The sequence below is a fragment of the Carassius carassius genome, chromosome 36, assembly GCF_963082965.1.
Source record: "Carassius carassius chromosome 36, fCarCar2.1, whole genome shotgun sequence".
Classification (NCBI taxonomy): Eukaryota; Metazoa; Chordata; class Actinopteri; order Cypriniformes; family Cyprinidae; genus Carassius; species Carassius carassius.
The window spans coordinates 25,958,562-25,979,198 of NC_081790.1; the positions used below are offsets into that span (position 1 = coordinate 25,958,562).

The 20,637-nt window shown below is 37.0% G+C and overlaps 1 long non-coding RNA gene across 1 annotated transcript; it reads left to right on the top strand.

Annotated features, from left to right (window-relative positions):
- Positions 1–4,807: 4,807 nt before the first annotated feature.
- Positions 4,808–6,361, top strand: LOC132116800 (uncharacterized). The gene is made up of 4 exons (XR_009425700.1): positions 4,808–4,910; positions 5,052–5,136; positions 5,656–5,783; positions 5,904–6,361. It is a non-coding gene; the product is annotated as an uncharacterized LOC132116800 (long non-coding RNA).
- Positions 6,362–20,637: the final 14,276 nt, after the last annotated feature.

Genomic DNA, 20,637 nt, shown 5'->3' on the forward strand with positions numbered 1-20,637 from the left:
CAACCAGCAACACACCTCCGTACCATCCTGACCACTGTACTAAATACAGATAAATCTACGCTAACTTGAAGATCTAAATAACTATATAATTGCTATGCTAAATAGATGCTATATTAGTCTATCCTGGTCGTTACCAATACTCGCAATTCCAGCTCCTGACTCACTACAGTGATTTTGATGGTTTTATACTGCCAAGGGCGTGGTAGCTCGTACCAAGGGGCGTGGTGAGCTGGAAACTGCTTACGTCACCTGTCACCGCTTACGTCACTTGCCACCACAACATCCAATAGGAAAAATCAACTGCAGTAGCCACCGTTCAACCTGAAGAGGGCAGCACTCAGACGTTTTTACACCATATATTGTAGAATTAAAACACTTTATACTCAAATGTCAAAAAAGTTACTCGAATCAATGAACAGCACTAATAAAGCCCCATTCTTATAGATCATTAACTAAAAAAAGTTGGTTTAGGGTTTAGTTACTCTTTAACCACTAATTAGTATATTTGGCTTGCATGCATGAGACACTGCAAAATCCTGGATGGAAGGCTTCTAAATAGATCCATGCAGCTCGTCTCATCTGCCCTTCCCAGCATAACCTGGTAGATAGTCAAGAAGCACATTAAGTAAATCTGTACTTCTGCCATTGAAGTAATAGCTGACCTCAAAGTTAAAATTGGCTCTTCATTTAATTCCCTCATGCCATCCTAGATGTATATGACTTTATTTCTCATGTTAAACCAGCTACAAAAGTTTCAAGAACAATTTCTTAGCTCTGTAGGTCCATGCCATGTAAGTGACTAGAACATTTAAGCCCCAAATATAAAATATGTAAATATGAAGCAGCCACTGTTTTGATAAATCTTTCTTGAGCATCAAATCAAAATATTCAAAGGAACACAAAAATCAAATAGAAATTGTAATTGATTATACTTCCATGTTGATTATTTAACTTGATTATGTTACTAGCCATAAAGATAAATAAGCCAGAGTTTTTTGACACCCTTTGTCTATCATTGTCTGTTAATAGTCATGTGTGTTTCTCCACAGCAAATTTTAAATTTAACTTTTTTAAAAATTCTATATAAATAAGATAGATAGATAGACAGATAGATAGATAGATACTAAAATAGTATCTAAAGTAGATACTAGGCCTTTAAAAACCTGTTTTTTTTTTAAGTCAGATTGGTGCCACCTGGTTGGACAACCCATTCTCACTCCAAAGGCGTCAAAAACCGAAGCATGGTCAAGCGCCCCTAGCGTCACTTCTATGACGCCAAATGTGCCTCTCGGCTTCGAAATATCGACGCCCTACGACCTTCATTGCTCTCAGTGGGAAACTTTTGGCCTCAGAATTTCGACGCGAGGACATGAGATGTTTATCGCTATGAAATCACGTTCAAGAAGTCTCATTCAGCACACATCGCGATACTTGCTGTCAGTTCCACAGTTTGGGTGAGTAGTCGTAAACACGCTCTTTTAATGCCTTTTATAAAATGTATTCTGTCTTCTTTATTACTCAGATTAGCGCCATATGTTTAATCGCTGTATTATATCGGTCATCCGCGGCTGTCTTTGAGTTTCGTTGCGTTTAAATAAATGAACACAGCTGCTAATTAGTGTGATTAAACTCTATCTGTCACGTGACGTGCCATAGACCTTCGATCCGTTTTATGTTAATTTCAGGTTCAATTATGTTTTATTTGTAGTAAAATCATGTTTGTCACGACACTTACAAAAGTAATAAATGAAATGTGAAGTTAAAACACAGTAAACGGGACATTTACCATGTTTTTACCACAGTAACTGTAGTTTTACTATGGTATATTAGTAATCAATAGAACAATACAATAATCACCAAACCAGCTATGTTCTGTAATGTTAGTGTTTTTATGTGCTTTTATATGACAGATATCACAGTTATCATATGTTCTGTACCATGCTTTTAATAGCTCTTAATGTAAATCAAAAAAAAAAACTAAATAATACAAAAAATGTATTTTTCCATCTTGCAGTTCATTCATATCAGTTTATATCTAAATATTTTGCTCACAGATCATTATTAACAATCTGTATATACAACCCGAATTCCGGAAAAGTTGGGACGTTTTTTAAATTTTAATAAAATGAAAACTAAAAGACTTTCAAATCACATGAGCCAATATTTTATTCACAATAGAACATAGATAACATAGCAAATGTTTAAACTGAGAAAGTTTACAATTTTATGCACAAAATGAGCTCATTTCAATTTTGATTTCTGCTACAGGTCTCAAAATAGTTGGGACGGGGCATGTTTACCATGGTGTAGCATCTCCTTTTCTTTTCAAAACAGTTTGAAGACGTCTGGGCATTGAGGCTATGAGTTGCTGGAGTTTTGCTGTTGGAATTTGGTCCCATTCTTGCCTTATATAGATTTCCAGCTGCTAAAGAGTTCGTGGTCGTCTTTGACGTATTTTTCATTTAATAATGCGCCAAATGTTCTCTATAGGTGAAAGATCTGGATTGCAGGCAGGCCAGGTTAGCACCCGGACTCTTCTACGACGAAGCCATGCTGTTGTTATAGCTGCAGTATGTGGTTTTGCATTGTCCTGCTGAAATAAACAAGGCCTTCCCTGAAATAGACGTTGTTTGGAGGGAAGCATATGTTGCTCTAAAACCTTTATATACCTTTCAGCATTCACAGAGCCTTCAAAAACATGCAAGCTGCCCATACCGTATGCACTTATGCACCCCCATACCATCAGAGATGCTGGCTTTTGAACTGAACGCTGATAACATGCTGGAAGGTCTCCCTCCTCTTTAGCCCGGAGGACACGGCATCCGTGATTTCCAACAAGAATGTCAAATTTGGACTCGTCTGACCATAAAACACTATTCCACTTTGAAAGTAGTCCATTTTAAATGAGCCTTGGCCCACAGGACACGACGGCGCTTCTGGACCATGTTCACATATGACTTCCTTTTTGCATGATAGAGCTTTAGTTGGCATCTGCTGATGGCACGGCGGATTGTGTTTACCGACAGTGGTTTCTGGAAGTATTCCTGGGCCCATTTAGTAATGTCATTGACACAATCATGCCGATGAGTGATGCAGTGTCGTCTGAGAGCCCGAAGACCACGGGCATCCAATAAAGGTCTCCGGCCTTGTCCCTTACGCACAGAGATTTCTCCAGTTTCTCTGAATCTTTTGATGATGTTATGCACTGTAGATGATGAGATTTGCAAAGCCTTTGCAATTTGACGTTGAGGAACATTGTTTTTAAAGTTTTCCACAATTTTTTCACGCAGTCTTTCACAGATTGGAGAGCCTCTGCCCATCTTTACTTCTGAGAGACTCTGCTTCTCTAAGACAAAGCTTTTATAGCTAATCATGTTACAGACCTGATATCAATTAACTAGATGTTCTCCCAGCTGAATCTTTTCAAAACTGCTTGCTTTTTTAGCCATTTGTTGCCCCCGTGCCAACTTTTTTGAGACCTGTAGCAGGCATTAAATTTTAAATGAGCTAATTAAGTGGATAAAAGTGTAAAATTTCTCAGTTTAAACATTTGCTACGTTATCTATGTTCTATTGTGAATAAAATATTGGCTCATGTGATTTGAAATTCCTTTAGTTTTCATTTTATTAAAATTTAAAAAACGTCCCAACTTTTCCGGAATTCGGGTTGTAATTCAATTTTATTTTCTCTCCCCTTTTTTATTATTTTTATTTTTATTTTTAGCTGAAAAGACGTAAAGGAAGCAGTCAGTCCAGTGGTGTTTGTGGAGGGGTATTCCTTCAGAAATGGAGACGACAGAAAGCTGCGGAGGCAGACATTTGCAGCAGTAAGTCTGTGATAGTTTTACCCTTTTATCAAACATTCCTGCTGTTATCATTTGTACAGCATTTGTTGTTTCTTAAACTGTTGCACTGTCTAAATACCCACACTTGCCATCTTTGCACTTGACCACTTGATTAATTATTTGACGTCTTTCCTGTATTTGGCCTAGGTTTTCATGACTGTGTTTCCCAATCCTGGTCCTGGAGAACCCCAACACTGCACGGTTTTGGTGTCTCTCTTATCTGACAAACACACTTTTGAGGTCTTGGAGTCTTCACTGATGAGCTGATGAGCTGAATCAGGTGTGTTTGATCAGGGAGACATCTCAAATGTGCAGTGTTGGGGTTCTCCAGGACCAGAATTGTGAGCCACTGCCTTATGGGACACACATATGTGTTTACAGAGATTTTTTATATCTAATTATCAATATTTCACATACTGTACATTGAACAGCTTTCCGTGACCTCTTGTGAGATCTCGGCAAAAAGTCTGACGATTTATTCCAAAACATGATGCATGATGGGATACACTAAGCGTTGTATAGTGCTCCGGAGCAGTATTGGAGAGGTTTAGTGTGTGTTAAGGACGCTGTGCTTTGGCATTATTAAGACCGGGGACAGTCTTGTGCACACACTGTCACGTACACACACTCTCAAGTGGCCAAGACTGCAAGTGTGGGTATCTGGACAGGGTCAAAGTCTTTAAAATGAACCCTAAACACAATCGCACATCACAGTCTTAATAATTCCGTTTAACACTTGTATGATATTGTCTCATCTGACACTATCAAAATAATTCATATGACTATAGCTTGCTATTAATTACTTGCTTTTAATAATGGATGCATTTAACATTTAATTATACAGCATCTTTACAGAGGCTGCTTTTATGGTCTAAACAAAACCCAGTGTAATGTATAAGTTGCACATAATTAATATTTACTTCCTTTCTGTCTTACAGGATTGTTTGCAGATAATGCTGCTCTTTTTTCAGAAGTTTTTGGTGAGCCAACCCTCACAAACCTTCCTAAAAACTAAAAGAGCTATTACTGAGTCTCAGCGATTCTTGCCATGATCAGCTCTTCCCAGGTACATTTGTTTAGAGTTTTTTTGAATCAGCATTTACTCCTCAAATGCTCTGGTCTGAATCTTATTTTAAATTAACTTAATTATGTTTAATGAGCAATATTAATTGCACACAGAGTAAGTAGAGATTATCTTTTTTCACAGAGGAGAAGGAAGACCAAGGAAATGATTTGCTCAGGATGAGGAATGAAGACGGCCATCTTGTGCTCAAACAAACAGAAGTCCACTGGTATGTGTGTGTTGAAGCAATGCTGTTATGTGTTACAGCACTTTATGATGATCTCTCACAGGACTGTTCATGTCAGCCTTAATTTTTTTTTTTTATACTATTACAATTACAGCATGTTAGCAAAGTGTGACTGGACATTTTTAATCTTATGTTTTTAAAAACACACCACCTGTTTAAAAGCAGACAAGTGTCATGAAATTGGTTTAGTTGATATAAACACCAATTGACATTATTTCATTGTTTTGTAAATGTAATGTTATAAATTGTGGATTGATAGTTGATTGGTTTGAAGCCAGGCCTTACACTGCACAGACTAAAACACATTTGTGAGAGAAGTCAGGAACTTTGGAGAAAGATTCTAGAGGAAGAAAACTCATTTACTGCAACATTAGATAAATTCTAGAGTCTCTGAGAACTACACATGCTAATGGAGTCTCATGAGCAAGACCTTTGCCCTGTGTAACTTTTTCTTAATTCTTGCAGAATGAAATATTTATTGCAGTATTTTTATTTGTACAGATGATCTCATCAGCCAAATGAGGGGTTTTGACCAAATGATGCCCTTGAAAGGAGTGAAAGAAGAGGATGTGGTAAATTGTCTTCAAAGAAAAAGCTTCTCAAAAGGTCTTAAAGCAGCTTGAAGAATGGTAAGTGTACAGTACTACAAGGGTCATAGTTGCTCACCCTGCTAAAATCACGCAGAACATAAGCTGAGCTCTCTGTCCATTAAACAACTTCATCTGGATTGTTTGTTTCACTTTGAACAGGTCTGGGATGTTAGGACTGAGAGATCCTCTGGCTGAGAACAAGCTACACCACATCAGTGCTGGATATCAGCCACAAACTGTTTCCAGACACGAGAGAAGAAGATGATGGGGAGATGAAACCAGTTTAGATGTGATAAGGAATCATTATTTTCTGAAACAGTATCACATGTCTTATATGTATCACATGATCTGTATCACAGTTGACTGGATGGGACTGTGTGACTTTTAAGGACATTTCATCACTCATCTGTGTGAACTGATTAATATATGAGGTTAATGTATTTTTGTTGATAATTATTTTCCTTGAATCTTATTTGTCTTGATGCTACTTTATCAACTTTATAGTCTATGCTTCAATAAAATGAAAATGGTGAATATTGTGTTCTGAAGATTCTTGGTAAATACATCATTTTACTAGGTAGGCTCATATGTGTTTATTTTAGACTTGGAAAAACTACATATTAATTATTAGGATTATTTTTTACTTCAGTCATAAACATTTTTGATCAGATTAATAACATCTGGGACATCAGTGCACCAGAAAGTTATTTTTTATATTTTAGTAACATATGCAATTTTTTTGTGAAATAAAGGGAGTTACGAGATTAATTATTTTGCATTACAAGATGGTGCCATGGGCTTTATTGTTACAAACACTTGAGGGATAACTGAAAATGTATCAGGAATGATCAATGTGGATCTTGAACTGCATCAAAACCAAGAGCATATATATATATATATTCTTAGCACTGCATGAATTTGTCCTTGTGTAATAGTGAAGTATCACAGTATAATTTGTCCTTGATTAATGCTTTACAGTGAGGAATAGATAAAGGCAAGTTGTTGCAGGTTCATCCATTATATTTATTGCCATTTACTTCAAAAATCAAATAAATAATCTATTATTTTCATTATTAAATAATTTCTTTCTAATTTTTCCATGTTTCATCAGATGGCCTCACAATGTCCTGTCAAAAGCTTTCCTAGTCATGATGTAAAAATAGAAAACAGAGGACTGTGAAAACTGTCAGATATAAATGTGACTCAGCTCAGTTTGTTTTCCATGATGAGGAGAACACATATACGTAGGTTTTACTGCCCTTCTACCCCCAGGGGCCCAGTACCACCCCCTGGAAGAGCACAAAACTGTACATTTCAAATGGCTGTAAATCAGAGTCCAATAAACATATCAAAGAGAAAATGGGCAGGATTATTACTTATGCTATGCTGATAAAATAATGTTGAACTCAATTTTCAGAAATAAATGGAAAGCTGGCATAAAGGCATTTTAAATATTGCTCACTGTAAAATACCACATTTCAGCCTGCCTCTCAAATATATCATAGATGTTTGCACAATGAACATATTTAGATATCCAGTTTTCCTTAAAATAAATAATTTATTTTGTTTTGTTAATAAAAAGTTTTAAACTACATTACCCACACCCTCCATCGTTCTATCTATGGAAAGGCAACACTAGGGGGCTGTTTTTTGTAGTTTATTGAAGTTATGCACAGGGTTAGGGATAGGATCTCGCTAAAGATGTCATTTTTCTCAAGATAGCGACACTTCATTGTTGACTTAATATATTACCAATGTGATGCTAGCAGCAAAACATACTTTTTAACATGATGCGCTGTTTAAAATGGGTTAAAAGATAGTCCAACCACAGACTGTCCTGAAAATTCACAGCCAATGACATCAAAGCTGAGCAGCGGCGTCACACTTCCTTATCCATTTATGGCGGATGTCTTTTGTTTTTCGGCTGAAGGGATAGATTCGGTTAACAATAGATAATATTTGCTACTTATTAGATTCTGTTTTATTAACGTCTACACCTTCCTCCGTTGTTCAGCTTGACAAAAATGGGGCAATATTGATGTGCACATGCCCAGCACTCGCAGTTAGCACCCAACAGATAGATTCCTATCATTAAATATAAAACAGATTTTTAAGATTTTAATTTTTTTTTTTGACCAAAGAAAAATATATTTACTAATCAAATGATGTGCTTCTAAAATTTACATTGTGTTTTAAAGTTATAATTGTTCACATTTGTGTTTCTGTGATTTACCATTTCTCTACCATTTGAAGGAATAAAAACAGAGAGAATAAATGAATGAATGAATGAACAAATAAATACATAAAGCATAATGAACATGCATATTTTGTAAAGATCTTCCATTATTTATTGATATGTCAAACTCATTTAAAGACGTACCCAAATTAAGAATAAAAAGGCAGTTATGTTGTAAATGTTAACTATTTTCAGTATGCAAATGAAAATGCTTTTATTAAAAAACAAAACAGGAAATACAGTATGTCTTTCAGAGAACACTGGAAAAAGCTGACCAAAATGTTATACAACACAATGTAAATGTTTCAAACTCACAAAACAACACCATGAAGACATGGAAGACAGAGAAAGTGTTCAGGAAAACAAACACCTGCTACCTTTGACAATAACATCATGAATTCACTTCATGACTGGAACTAGGGGAAGACTGTGTATGAATATCTCCTTTACTAAAACTCCTGATGAGAACAGTTCTCCTGATGAGAACTGATGCCATTGATGGTTGTTCCTGACTCTGCCAGCCACCAAGCTGCTGTAGTTTACTGCTGAGTTCATTTATGATGCTGGCCTTAACATTGGAGAGAGGAGAGTTCAGACTACGATCCATAATTACTGGAGTCTTAACAGCAGCTTCACCTCCTCTTCCCTGTTCTTGCTCTTCCTCTTCCCTTGACCTGTACATGTTGGGAGCGGTGCTAGCCTGCCGATGTAGCAGTGGTCCGGTTCGTCCATTTTCTGTGTGTGCATGATATTTTGACATATTCTGAATGTGTGTTTTTGCATGTGGTGGGTTTGGAGGTTTGGATTTATGCATGTGCAGTTTGTGTGGTTTTTGAACTAATTTATTGGGGTGAGAAAGAGACAAATCAAGAGACACTCTTCGATCTCCTTTGAATCCATCCCCTACTATTCCACTCTCCATACTTTCTCCCCGTCTTCCTCCCCTCTCTTTATCTCTGCCTCCTTCTAGTTCCCTTATTTCCCCGAAGTTTTCCATGTGGTGATCACTGCTGTTGTGACTATCCAGTTCCCCAATCCCAGAATCAACCACAGCCTCTGACCAATCATGCCCCTTAAGAGCTAGAGGAAGTCGATCACTTGCGGTAACTGATGCACTTTCCAAAGGCATTGTTGTGGTGACAGACATTTATGTTACATTTATGTGTATGAATATCTCCTTTACTAAAACTCCTGATGAGAACTGATGCTTTTTTTAATGATAAAAGCATTAGGAAGACACCAAGTAAAGTTTACTGTATGAAGCTTGAAAAAGAGAACACAATGCTTTATCAATACGAAAAATACTATTTTTAACTATTCTTTTCATCACTGGTTCTGTAATGTATTCATTATGAGCTTATAATTAAAACAAAGTTACATCTTCTGCAAAAATCAAACCACTGCAAAGTCTAATCACTGATCCAGGGACCATTTCTGTGTGTGTGGGGGATAAAGAGTTAACGAGGTGAGTCCTTGTGCATGATGGAGAACTACAGTGTTATCTGCAAACAATCCTGTAAGACAGAAAGGAAGGAAATATTACATTACATTCAACTTATACATTACACTGGGTTTTTTTTTAGAACACAAAAGCAGTCTCTGTAAAGATGCTGTATAATTAAATGTTAAATGCATGCATTATTAAAATCAAGTAATAAATAGCAAGCTATAGTCATATGAATTATTTTGATAGTGTCAGATGAGACAGTCCTGGGGCTTGTACAATATCATACAAGTGATGTGCAACTGTGTTTAGGGTTCTTTTTAAAGACTTTGACCCTGTCCAGATACCCACACTTGCAGTCTTGGCCACTTGAGAGTGTGTGTACGTGAAAGTGTGTGCACAAGACTGTCCCCGGTCTTAATAATGCCAAAGCACAGCATCCTTAACACACACTAAACCTCTCCAATACTGCTCCGGAGCACTATACAACGCTTAGTGTATCCCATCATGCATCATGTTTTGGAATAAATCGTCAGACTTTTTGCCGAGATCTCACAAGAGGTCACGGAAAGCTGTTCAATGTACAGTATGTGAAATATTGATAATTAGATATTAAAAATCTCTGTAAACACATATGTGTGTCCCATAAGGCAGTGGCTCACAATTCTGGTCCTGGAGAACCCCAACACTGCACATTTGAGATGTCTCCCTGATCAAACACACCTGATTCAGCTCATCAGCTCATCAGTGAAGTCTCCAAGACCTCAAAAGTGTGTTTGTCAGATAAGAGAGACACCAAAACCGTGCAGTGTTGGGGTTCTCCAGGACCAGGATTGGGAAACACAGTTTCCAAGCAGCCATATCACCCTGGAGCCCAAGACCGGTTTCCCACTGAAGCTAAGCAGGGCTGAGCTTGGTCAGTACCTGGATGGGAGACCTCCTGAGAAAACTAGGTTGCTGCTGGAAGAGGTGCTATGAGGCCAGCAGGGGGTGCTCACCCTGTGGTCTGTGTGGGTCCTAGCGCCCCAGTGTAGTGATGTGGACACTATACTGTCAACAAGCACCGTCCTTCGGATGAGACGTTAAACCGAGGTCCTGACTCTCTGTGGTCATTAAAAATCCCAGGATGTCTTTTGAAAAGAGTAGAGGTGTGACCTCGGCATCCTGGCTAAATTCGCCCATTGGCCTCTGACCATCATGGCCTCCTAACAATCCCCATATCTGCTGATTGGCTTCATCACTCTGTCTCCTCTCCACCAGTAAGCTGGTGTGTGGTGGGCGTTCTGGCACACTATGGCTGCCGTCGCATCATCCAGGTGGATGCTGCACACTGGTGGTGGATGAGGAGATACCCCCTCACAATGTAAAGCGCTTTGAGTGCCTAGAAAATCGCTATATAAATGTAATGAATTATTATTATTACAGTCATCAGGTCATGAAAACCTAGGCCAAATACAGGAAAGACGTCAAATAATTAATCAAGTGGTCAAGTGCAAAGATGGCAAGTGTGGGTATTTAGACAGTGCAACAGTTTAAGAAACACAAATGCTGTACAAATGATAACAGCAGGAATGTTTGATAAAAGGGTAAAACTATCACAGACTTACTGCTGCAAATGTCTGCCTCCGCAGCTTTCTGTCGTCTCCATTTCTGAAGGAATACCTCTCCAGAAACACCACTGGACTGACTGCTTCCTTTACGTCTTTTCAGCTAAAAATAAAAATAATAAAAAAGGGGAGAGAAAATAAAATTGAATTATATACAGATTGTTAATAATGATCTGTAAGCAAAATATTTAGATATAAACTGATATGAATGAACTGCAAGATGGAAAAATACATTTTTTGTATTATTTAGTTTTAATTAGTTTTATTTGATTTTTTTTTTTTTTTGATTTACATTAAAAGGTATTAAAAGCATGGTACAGAACATATGATAACTGTGATATCTGTCATATAAAAGCACATAAAAACACTAACATTACAGAACATAGCTGGTTTGGTGATTATTGTATTGTTGTATTGATTACTAATATACCATATTAAAACTACAGTTACTGTGGTAAAAACATGGTAAATGTCCCGTTTACTGTGTTTTAACTTCACATATCATTTATTACTTTTGTAAGTGTCGTGATAAACATGATTTTACTACAAATACAACATAATTGAACCTGAAATTAACATAAAACGGATCGAAGGTCTATGGCACGTCACGTGACAGATAGAGTTTAATCACACTAATTAGCAGCTGTGTTCATTTATTTAAACGCAACGAAACTCAAAGACAGCCGCGGATGACCGATATAATACAGTGATTAAACATATGGCGCTAATCTGAGTAATAAAGAAGACAGAATACATTTTATAAAAGGCATTAAAAGAGCGTGTTTACGACTACTCACCCAAACTGTGGAACTGACAGCAAGTATCGCGATGTGTGCTGAATGAGACTTCTTGAACGTGATTTCATAGCGATAAACATCTCATGTCCTCGCGTCGAAATTCTGACGCCAAAAGTTTCCCACTGAAAGCAATGAAGGTCGTAGGGCGTCGATATTTCGACACCGAGAGGCACATTTGGCGTCAGAAAAGTGACGCTAGGGGCGCTTGACCATGCTTCGGTTTTTGACGCCTTTGGAGTGAGAATGGGTTGGGTGGGAGTAGTGACCAATAATTTCATGCAATACCATAGTTATAACCACTAGTTTGATGTACAGCTCTCTATAGCAAGGCTTGGGAATTCCCTAGTTGTTTTTCACATATTTTCTCCATTTTTTTAGGTTGTTGATTTGAATATATATAAGTTTTTTTGTTTGTTTGTTTGGTTTAAATGGTAATTTGAAGTGCCAGTTTGAATTTATAATACAGTCAAAGCTGAGCATTGCGTTACAAAGAGAACAAATGGAAAGCATTTTGTTACCCATTGTTTTAATTCTAATTTAATAAAAATGCAATTCATTCATCATAAAAAAAATTATAAACCTACAACCCGAATTCCGGAAAAGTTGGGACGTTTTTTAAATTTTAATAAAATGAAAACTAAAAGACTTTCAAATCACATGAGCCAATATTTTATTCACAATAGAACATAGATAACATAGCAAATGTTTAAACTGAGAAAGTTTACAATTTTATGCACAAAATGAGCTCATTTCAATTTTGATTTCTGCTACAGGTCTCAAAATAGTTGGGACGGGGCATCTTTACCATGGTGCAGCATCTCCTTTTCTTTTCAAAACATTTTGAAGACGTCTGGGCATTGAGGCTATAAGTTGGTGGAGTTTTGCTGTTGGAATTTGGTCCCATTCTTGCCATTTCCAGCTGCTGAAGAGTTTGTGGTCGTCTTTGACGTATTTTTCGTTTAATGATGCGCCAAATGTTCTCTATAGGTGAAAGATCTGGACTGCAGGCAGGCCAGGTTAGCACCCGGACTCTTCTACGACGAAGCCATGCTGTTGTTATAGCTGCAGTATGTGGTTTTGCATTGTCCTGCTGAAATAAACAAGGCCTTCCCTGAAATAGACGTTGTTTGGAGGGAAGCATATGTTGCTCTAAAACCTTTATATACCTTTCAGCATTCACAGAGCCTTCCAAAACATGCAAGCTGCCCATACCGTATGCACTTATGCACCCCCATACCATCAGAGATGCTGGCTTTTGAACTGAACGCTGATAACATGCTGGAAGGTCTCCCTCCTCTTTAGCCCGGAGGACACGCCATCCGTGATTTCCAACAAGAATGTCAAATTTGGACTCGTCTGACCATAAAACACTATTCCACTTTGAAATAGTCCATTTTAAATGAGCCTTGGCCCACAGGACACGACGGCGCTTCTGGACCATGTTCACATATGGCTTCCTTTTTGCATGATAGAGCTTTAGTTGGCATCTGCTGATGGCACGGCGGATTGTGTTTACCGACAGTGGTTTCTGAAAGTATTCCTGGGCCCATTTAGTAATGTCATTGACACAATCATGCCGATGAGTGATGCAGTGTCGTCTGAGAGCCCGAAGACCACGGGCATCCAATAAAGGTCTCCGGCCTGGTCCCTTACGCACAGCGATTTCTCCAGTTTCTCTGAATCTTTTGATGATGTTATGCACTGTAGATGATGAGATTTGCAAAGCCTTTGCAATTTGACGTTGAGGAACATTGTTTTTAAAGTTTTCCACAATTTTTTTACGCAGTCTTTCACAGATTGGAGAACCTCTGCCCATCTTTACTTCTGAGAGACTCTGCTTCTCTAAGACAAAGCTTTTATAGCTAATCATGTTACAGACCTGATATCAATTAACTTAATTAATCACTAGATGTTCTCCCAGTTGAATCTTTTCAAAACTGCTTGCTTTTTTAGCCATTTGTTGCCCCCGTGCCAACTTTTTTGAGACCTGTAGCAGGCATTAAATTTTAAATGAGCTAATTAAGTGGATAAAAGTGTAAAATTTCTCAGTTTAAACATTTGCTACGTTATCTATGTTCTATTGTGAATAAAATATTGGCTCATGTGATTTGAAATTCCTTTAGTTTTCATTTTATTAAAATTTAAAAAACGTCCCAACTTTTCCGGAATTCGGGTTGTATTATAATAAACATTTTAATTAAATCTGTTTTTTTGTACTGTTCAATGAACAGTGACTCATCTTCAAAAGGCAACAGCAATTATGAACAAAAAAACTAAAATAACAGCAAAAGTATAATAATTATAAAACGGTAAATGGAAAATAGAAAAATAAAGATAAATAAATAAGTGTTTTAAATATAATCCTAAATATATTTACTTATTATCTGCATACTAACTGTATGCAGATAAATACTAACTGTATTTAGTGTTTCTTGAACATCACGATCACAACTGAGTGTCTCTTGCAAATTGGATGATTGCACTTTGTGTAAATTATGCTTGTTTTGTGTGTGTGTGTGTGTGTGTGTGTGTGTGTGTGTGTGTGTGTGTGTGTGTGTGTGTGTGTGTGTGTGTGTTAACATGTGTTCAAGAGAGAGACGGTGTGTGGCGTTTGCATTTTGGACCCAGTGTCTTCCCTTTATTTGATCCATTGATTACATTTCACATATTCTCAATTTTCTCTGTTACAGTGTCACATTACTCTATGTGTGTGTGTGCAGACACATGCCTGTGTGTTCAAGAGAGAAACACAGTGTAAGACTTTTGCATTTTGGATCCAATGTCTGCCCATTCTTTTGAATCATCGATTTTATTCCACATATTCTCAATTGTCCCTGTTACAGTCTCATATTTCTCTCTGTGTGTTTGTGTTTGCTTACATGCTTTCATTGCTGTGTGCTTTTTTCTTACTTTGTGGTTAAATAATTTATTTTATTTCACACATTTTCCAAAACTAGCTTTTACAGTGACACGCGTTCATTTGTGTGTGTGTATGTTTATGTGTGTATAAGTGTGTGTTTGTGTGTGTGTGTGTGTGTGTTTGTCTGTTTTGCACTTTTGATGTTTTAGATATTCACCCCTTCTCTGTTGGGCTGGTACCAAGCAAATGCAATCAGTATCAACAAAATTGATCTTTGCAATGCAGAGAAAACAGAAGCTGCATCCGAAATGCATTTAGATGTTTTGACACACTGTTTAATATGGAGTACTTTAACCTGAAGTTACAAATGAATAAATAATGTTTTGATATTTTAAACATAAAACATTGAAAACTGATGTTTGAAATTATTTTAAAAATGAAAGGGTACCTTCAATGTGATATTAAAACCACCAGTAAGTGGCAGCGAGTCACTGTTAATAAGTGAGTCATTGCGATTGAACAAATCATCTAAAAGGTTGATTCATTCAGGAAGAAACACTATCATGTTGCTCAGAGACAGAAAACAGTGGCTGTGTTTGGAATGATTTTTGTTTTTAGAAATAGAGCAAAAAGAGGGAATATGTTGTCTAAAAGTAAGTCTCTTGATATTAACTTCTTGTTTATTGAACTGTTGTCACATTTGTAATTATGCTGACTTTTGGAGAAAAACATCACTCCGTGTAATAGTAACTATATGAAATAATATATAAATTATATAAATGTTCTGCTCCATATCTTTAAAAAAATTTGATAATTAAATTTCCAGTGAAAGAATGCACTATAAATGCGTATGCAATCTAGTTTAGACCATCACGTGATGTATGCGCATACTCTGTTTTGCTTGGACGGGGGAGGGCGAGGGTGAAGGGCTACTCTGGTGGAGCCAACCTTAAACTATTTTGAATTTACATTCTGCATTTAAATTATTAGTACCACTGTAAATCATCCTAGGGGTGGCCAGAGTTTATACAGTGGCCACTTCCTTGTTCTATAAAGCCCCTCCATCAGAAATACGTGATGAGTTCTGATTGTGCCAGCGGTTCCTGTGTTGTGATTCGACAGCAGCTCAGCGCATGCTGCCCTCCGAGAAAACGCGATTGGGCTAGTTTTGTAATAGTTTTGAGAAGCAAGTGGGCAGGATTTCTTTTGAAAACCTGGCAATCCTGATCTGAACGCACGTGCTGGAGATGTACTTCTAATCACAGAACGCCTTTACTGACGAGATGCGCATGAAAATAGTGTTCGATTTTTTGCACAGCCCTACCATCTAGTTAACAAAGCTAAACAGCGTTGCCCTTTGTGTAATAATTTACACAAACTGTTAAACACACCAACTTAAAAGAATACACTTACCGGTTGTGGTCCATAAACAACGCCTTCTCTAGACAAAGAGGGAACTGCTCCATCTTTCAAGAATAATCTTTGTGCGAATCCGCCATTAAACTGATTGAGATTGAGGAAATTGTCCTCAGCAAAATGTGCTCCACATAGTTTTGCATGTGGATTATAATTTTTGGGAACAGAGTTAAACATAAATTGTAACCATTGATCGCTAAGTACAGTGTCCCTGGGAAGGCCAAACAAAGATGATTGGACTCCGATGTAGCACTAATGAGCGGATGGTATTTCAGCCATCTGTTCCATATTAATGAATCCTGACTCTAACACATTCTACACTCAAAGTCCAGAACGTGAGTAAACAAGGACCTTCGTTTTACAACATCTTCCAACATAATTCACCATTTGGGGCGCCGCGATGTCGGCAACAACCTGGCGTGGGTGACAGTTTTATTACACCTATTGAGACTGTCAAGAGATACGCGCCAAGCCTCAAAGGAAAGACAAAACACATTCCACAACACACACACACACACACATAAGCACACACACACACAAACTTTTCTTAACGTTCTTTACCTTCGTCATTGTATTACTAAGATGTACTGAGTATTGTTTTTTTTGGTGCATTAGATGTTTTCCATAATCAAAAATTGGAGTATCTACAATTTTATCGTGTGTTAATCAAACTTTAAATGTGTGTAATTTTGCATATGAATGTAACGTTGTGTTTCTATCAGTTATATATGTTATTTTTGGTATATCTGTTTAATCGTCATGCTTTGACGGACTCACTTATATAAAGGAAATTAATTAAAAATGTATTAATCTGGAACTACGAATTTGCTAGAATATCACTGCTGAAATCCGATAAGCCATAACTTATTAGAAGTGGGTGTTTCCCCAGAGACAAAGGAACGTTTTCCCGCTTCAGATCGCGGACGTTCATTGGTTGTTCACGCAAACAGAGGCGTGAACCAGTCAAGCCATAAGAACTAAAACCGGGAAGTTCCTCCCTCTCTTGCTCTTCTTCGTGCTCTTGGTCTGCTCTTCTATCGCCGTTGATCTCAGCACGGCAGCTGAGAGAACAGCCTGTTCTCATGGCTCCCTCGGGAGCTTTCATCTCCGTTGTTTTTGTTTCTTTTACTTACTAAGTTTATTCTCCTATTCACCTGTCTACACGAGGAAGACGAATTCTGAATCATTACGTTCGTTGGACCTTTCAAATATCACGTGATTCCGCGGCAGCCCCGGAAGACCCGAAAGAACAGGCCTAGCTACAAAGGACCATGCACACACGCACGCTGGTCTGGCGAGTCACAAAAAGACCACATGCAAGTATCATTCTCTATGGAGATTTAAATGCTGCTTAAAGTTTGTCTATTACCTTTTCAAGGTGATTTGATTCGTTGTTGTCTTTCAAGGGTTGCTGTCTGTGAGTTTGCATAACTGAGCTTATTCTGTGATCGCGCCTATTCTCTCATCTCTCTCTCACATCCTTTCTCACTCATTCTCTCTCTCTCTCTCTCCCTCATTTGGATTCCGTTATGTCTTGTACAAAGCTTACTGTCTGTATTGTCGTACGCGTATTTACTCTGTGTGATTTGTAGTTTGATGTATTATTAGTTCAATTATTAAAAACCAATATATATTCATGATTGCCTCTGTCTAAAACGCTCACATCACGAGTCAATGAAATGTCTGATCTTTAGCTACAAGCTCTTTACTTTTTAATAACCGAAATTTCATAATGATAGGATAATGTTTTCATGGCCAGAGAATATTTTTCCTTGAATTATAAGAAGTGATAACTTTATTGAAAGTTGATAAGTTAATCTTACGGCCGTTTGCTGGACAAACCATTGTTTGATTTGCGGTAATTTACAGTAAGAGAAATCACTATAATTGATATGAAGAATGGAATATTGACATATTAATGAGTAAATTACAGTGCCTTTTAATGAGTTATTGATATATACAATTGACCTATTTTTCATCTTCAATAATTTTTATGTAACTTTCATATGATATATATATATATATATATATATATATATATATATATACATATATATATATATATATTAATCATATTCCTGATTAATTATTAAAATTCCCTATATATCATTTGAGATAATTATAATATACAACCCAGTGCGGCTACACCGAGATGAAAATAACAGCGTTCCGATGACATGGCGACAAACACAAATGCAACTCTTCCTCCTTTTCCGTCGGAGCACAACTGTTTTAGTGACGTCATTACTGCAGGAAGTAGAGGGATGTAGTCCAAACTGGTCGTTCATTGTAGGCGAATTCTGTTAAATAAAATATCTCGCTTGGCATTGAACTTTGAGCTTTAGAATTTTACAGATATTATTTATACTCTAACAACAACATTACACACTAACTTAAGTTTAAAACATGGGATCATGAAGAACGGGACCTTTAAGGGAGGGGTTCTGTCACAGTCTTCTGTCTTTCTGTCACTGTCTTCTGTGAGTCAAGTCAAGTCAAGTCACCTTTATTTATATAGCTCTTTAAACAAAATACATTGTGTCAAAGCAACTGAACAACATTCATTAGGAAAACAGTGTGTCAATAATGCAAAATGACAGTTAAAGGCAGTTCATCATTGAATTCAGTGATGTCATCTCTTTTCAGTTTATATAGTGTCTGTGCATTTATTTGCAATCAAGTCAATGATATCGCTGTGAGAGATCAGGAGACATGCAAACAACAATATATTTGTGTTTAAAGAAAAAATCATGGCAGACCTTGTCCTCTGTACGTGCTCCGCCATAAATATCTGATGATTTTATTAATCTCCTCCATCTTCGTGCTGGGAAACTTCATTATTGTTCTGTAAAAAAAAAAAAAAAATCCACTGAATCTCAATTTTTTTTTTTTCAAGCTCTAATAACGCTAAAATGTCTAAATTCACTTAAAATAATTCAGTAATTTAATCTGACTGATTAGAGTTTCTAGTATTATATAATTATTAATAAGAATAGGCTCGAATTTGCAACTATTTTGGTTACCAAAATGTAATTTGGTAGCATTTGTGCGAGCGCATATAATTGTTGTTGAGTGACTTGTTTTAATTTCTCCATAAACATTCAGAGTTTGTGCCATCTGAGAGGTGATACAGTAACCTGTCTGCCGTTCTAGGAATCATTAGACTACATAACCAATTTATTCAATTCAAGTTAATTTGTATAGCACTATTTACGATACAAATCATTACAAAGCAACTTTTCAATATTTAGTAGTAGCTTATAAGTGGTGACTTTCAGTTTATTTGGATATGACAGGAATTTTCAGAAAAAATAATACAAGACGTAATCAACCAGTTGATGAACACTATAAACAGCAATTATTATATGATTGCATAGTCAGTAGCAACATTTGTTAGTTCTGTATCTGAGGTCCTCTGAGGTGTGGGCATCATCTCTTCTCAGGTGTTATGGATCCAGACTGGAACTTGTGTAAATCCTAGTGACCATGGGATGTAGCTAAATCCCGTGGCAAAACAGAGAAACAAATAGAGACATAATTAGCGTAGCTGCTGTTCCAACAAAGTAAAATTAATTAGTTTAACCCAAGCTAAAGACTAATAATGTGCAAAATAGATGTGATTTTAATCTAGATTTAAACAGAGAGAGTGTGTCTGAACCCCGAACATCATCAAGAAGGCTATTTCAGAATTTGGGAGCCAAATGCGAAAAAGCTCTACCTCCTTTAGTGGACTTTGCTATCCTAGGAACTACCAAAAGTCCAGCATTTTGTGACCTTAGAGAGCGTGATGGATTGTAACGTGGTATAAGGCTAGTTAGGTACGCAGCAGCTAAACCATTTAGGGCCTTATAGGTAAGTAATGATAATTTGTAACTGATATGGAATTTAATAGGTACCCAGTGCAGAGACTGTAAAATTAGGGTAATATGATCATATTTTCTTGACCTGGTATGCACTCTAGCTGCTGCATTTTGGACTACCTGTCGCTTGTTTATTGAAGAAGCAGGACAACCACCTAGAAGTGCATTACAATAGTCCAGTCTAGAGGTCATAAATGCATGAACTAGCTTTTCTGCATCAGAAACAGGTAACATGTTTTGTTGCTTGGCAATGTTTCTAAGATGGAAGAATGCTGTTTTTGTAACATGGGAAATATGGTTTTAAGTTGCTGTCTAATATAACACCCAGATTTTTGACTGTAGAGGAAGTAACGATACATCCGACTAGTTGCAAACTGTTATCTACAAGATTTTGTGTACTGTTTTTTTTGGTCCAATAATTAATATCTCTGTCTTATCCGAATTTAATATGAGAAAATTATTGGTAAACCAATCTTTTAAATTTTTAACACACTCTGTTAGTTTAGATAATTTAGATGTTTCAGTTAGTCTCATTGAGATATATAGCTGAGTAGGATAGAGGGGAATCTCGTATTTTCTAATAATATTACCAAGGGGCAACATGTATATTGAAAATAGAAGAGGACCTAGGACGGATCCTTGTGGCACGCCATATTTTACTGGTGATAAATGA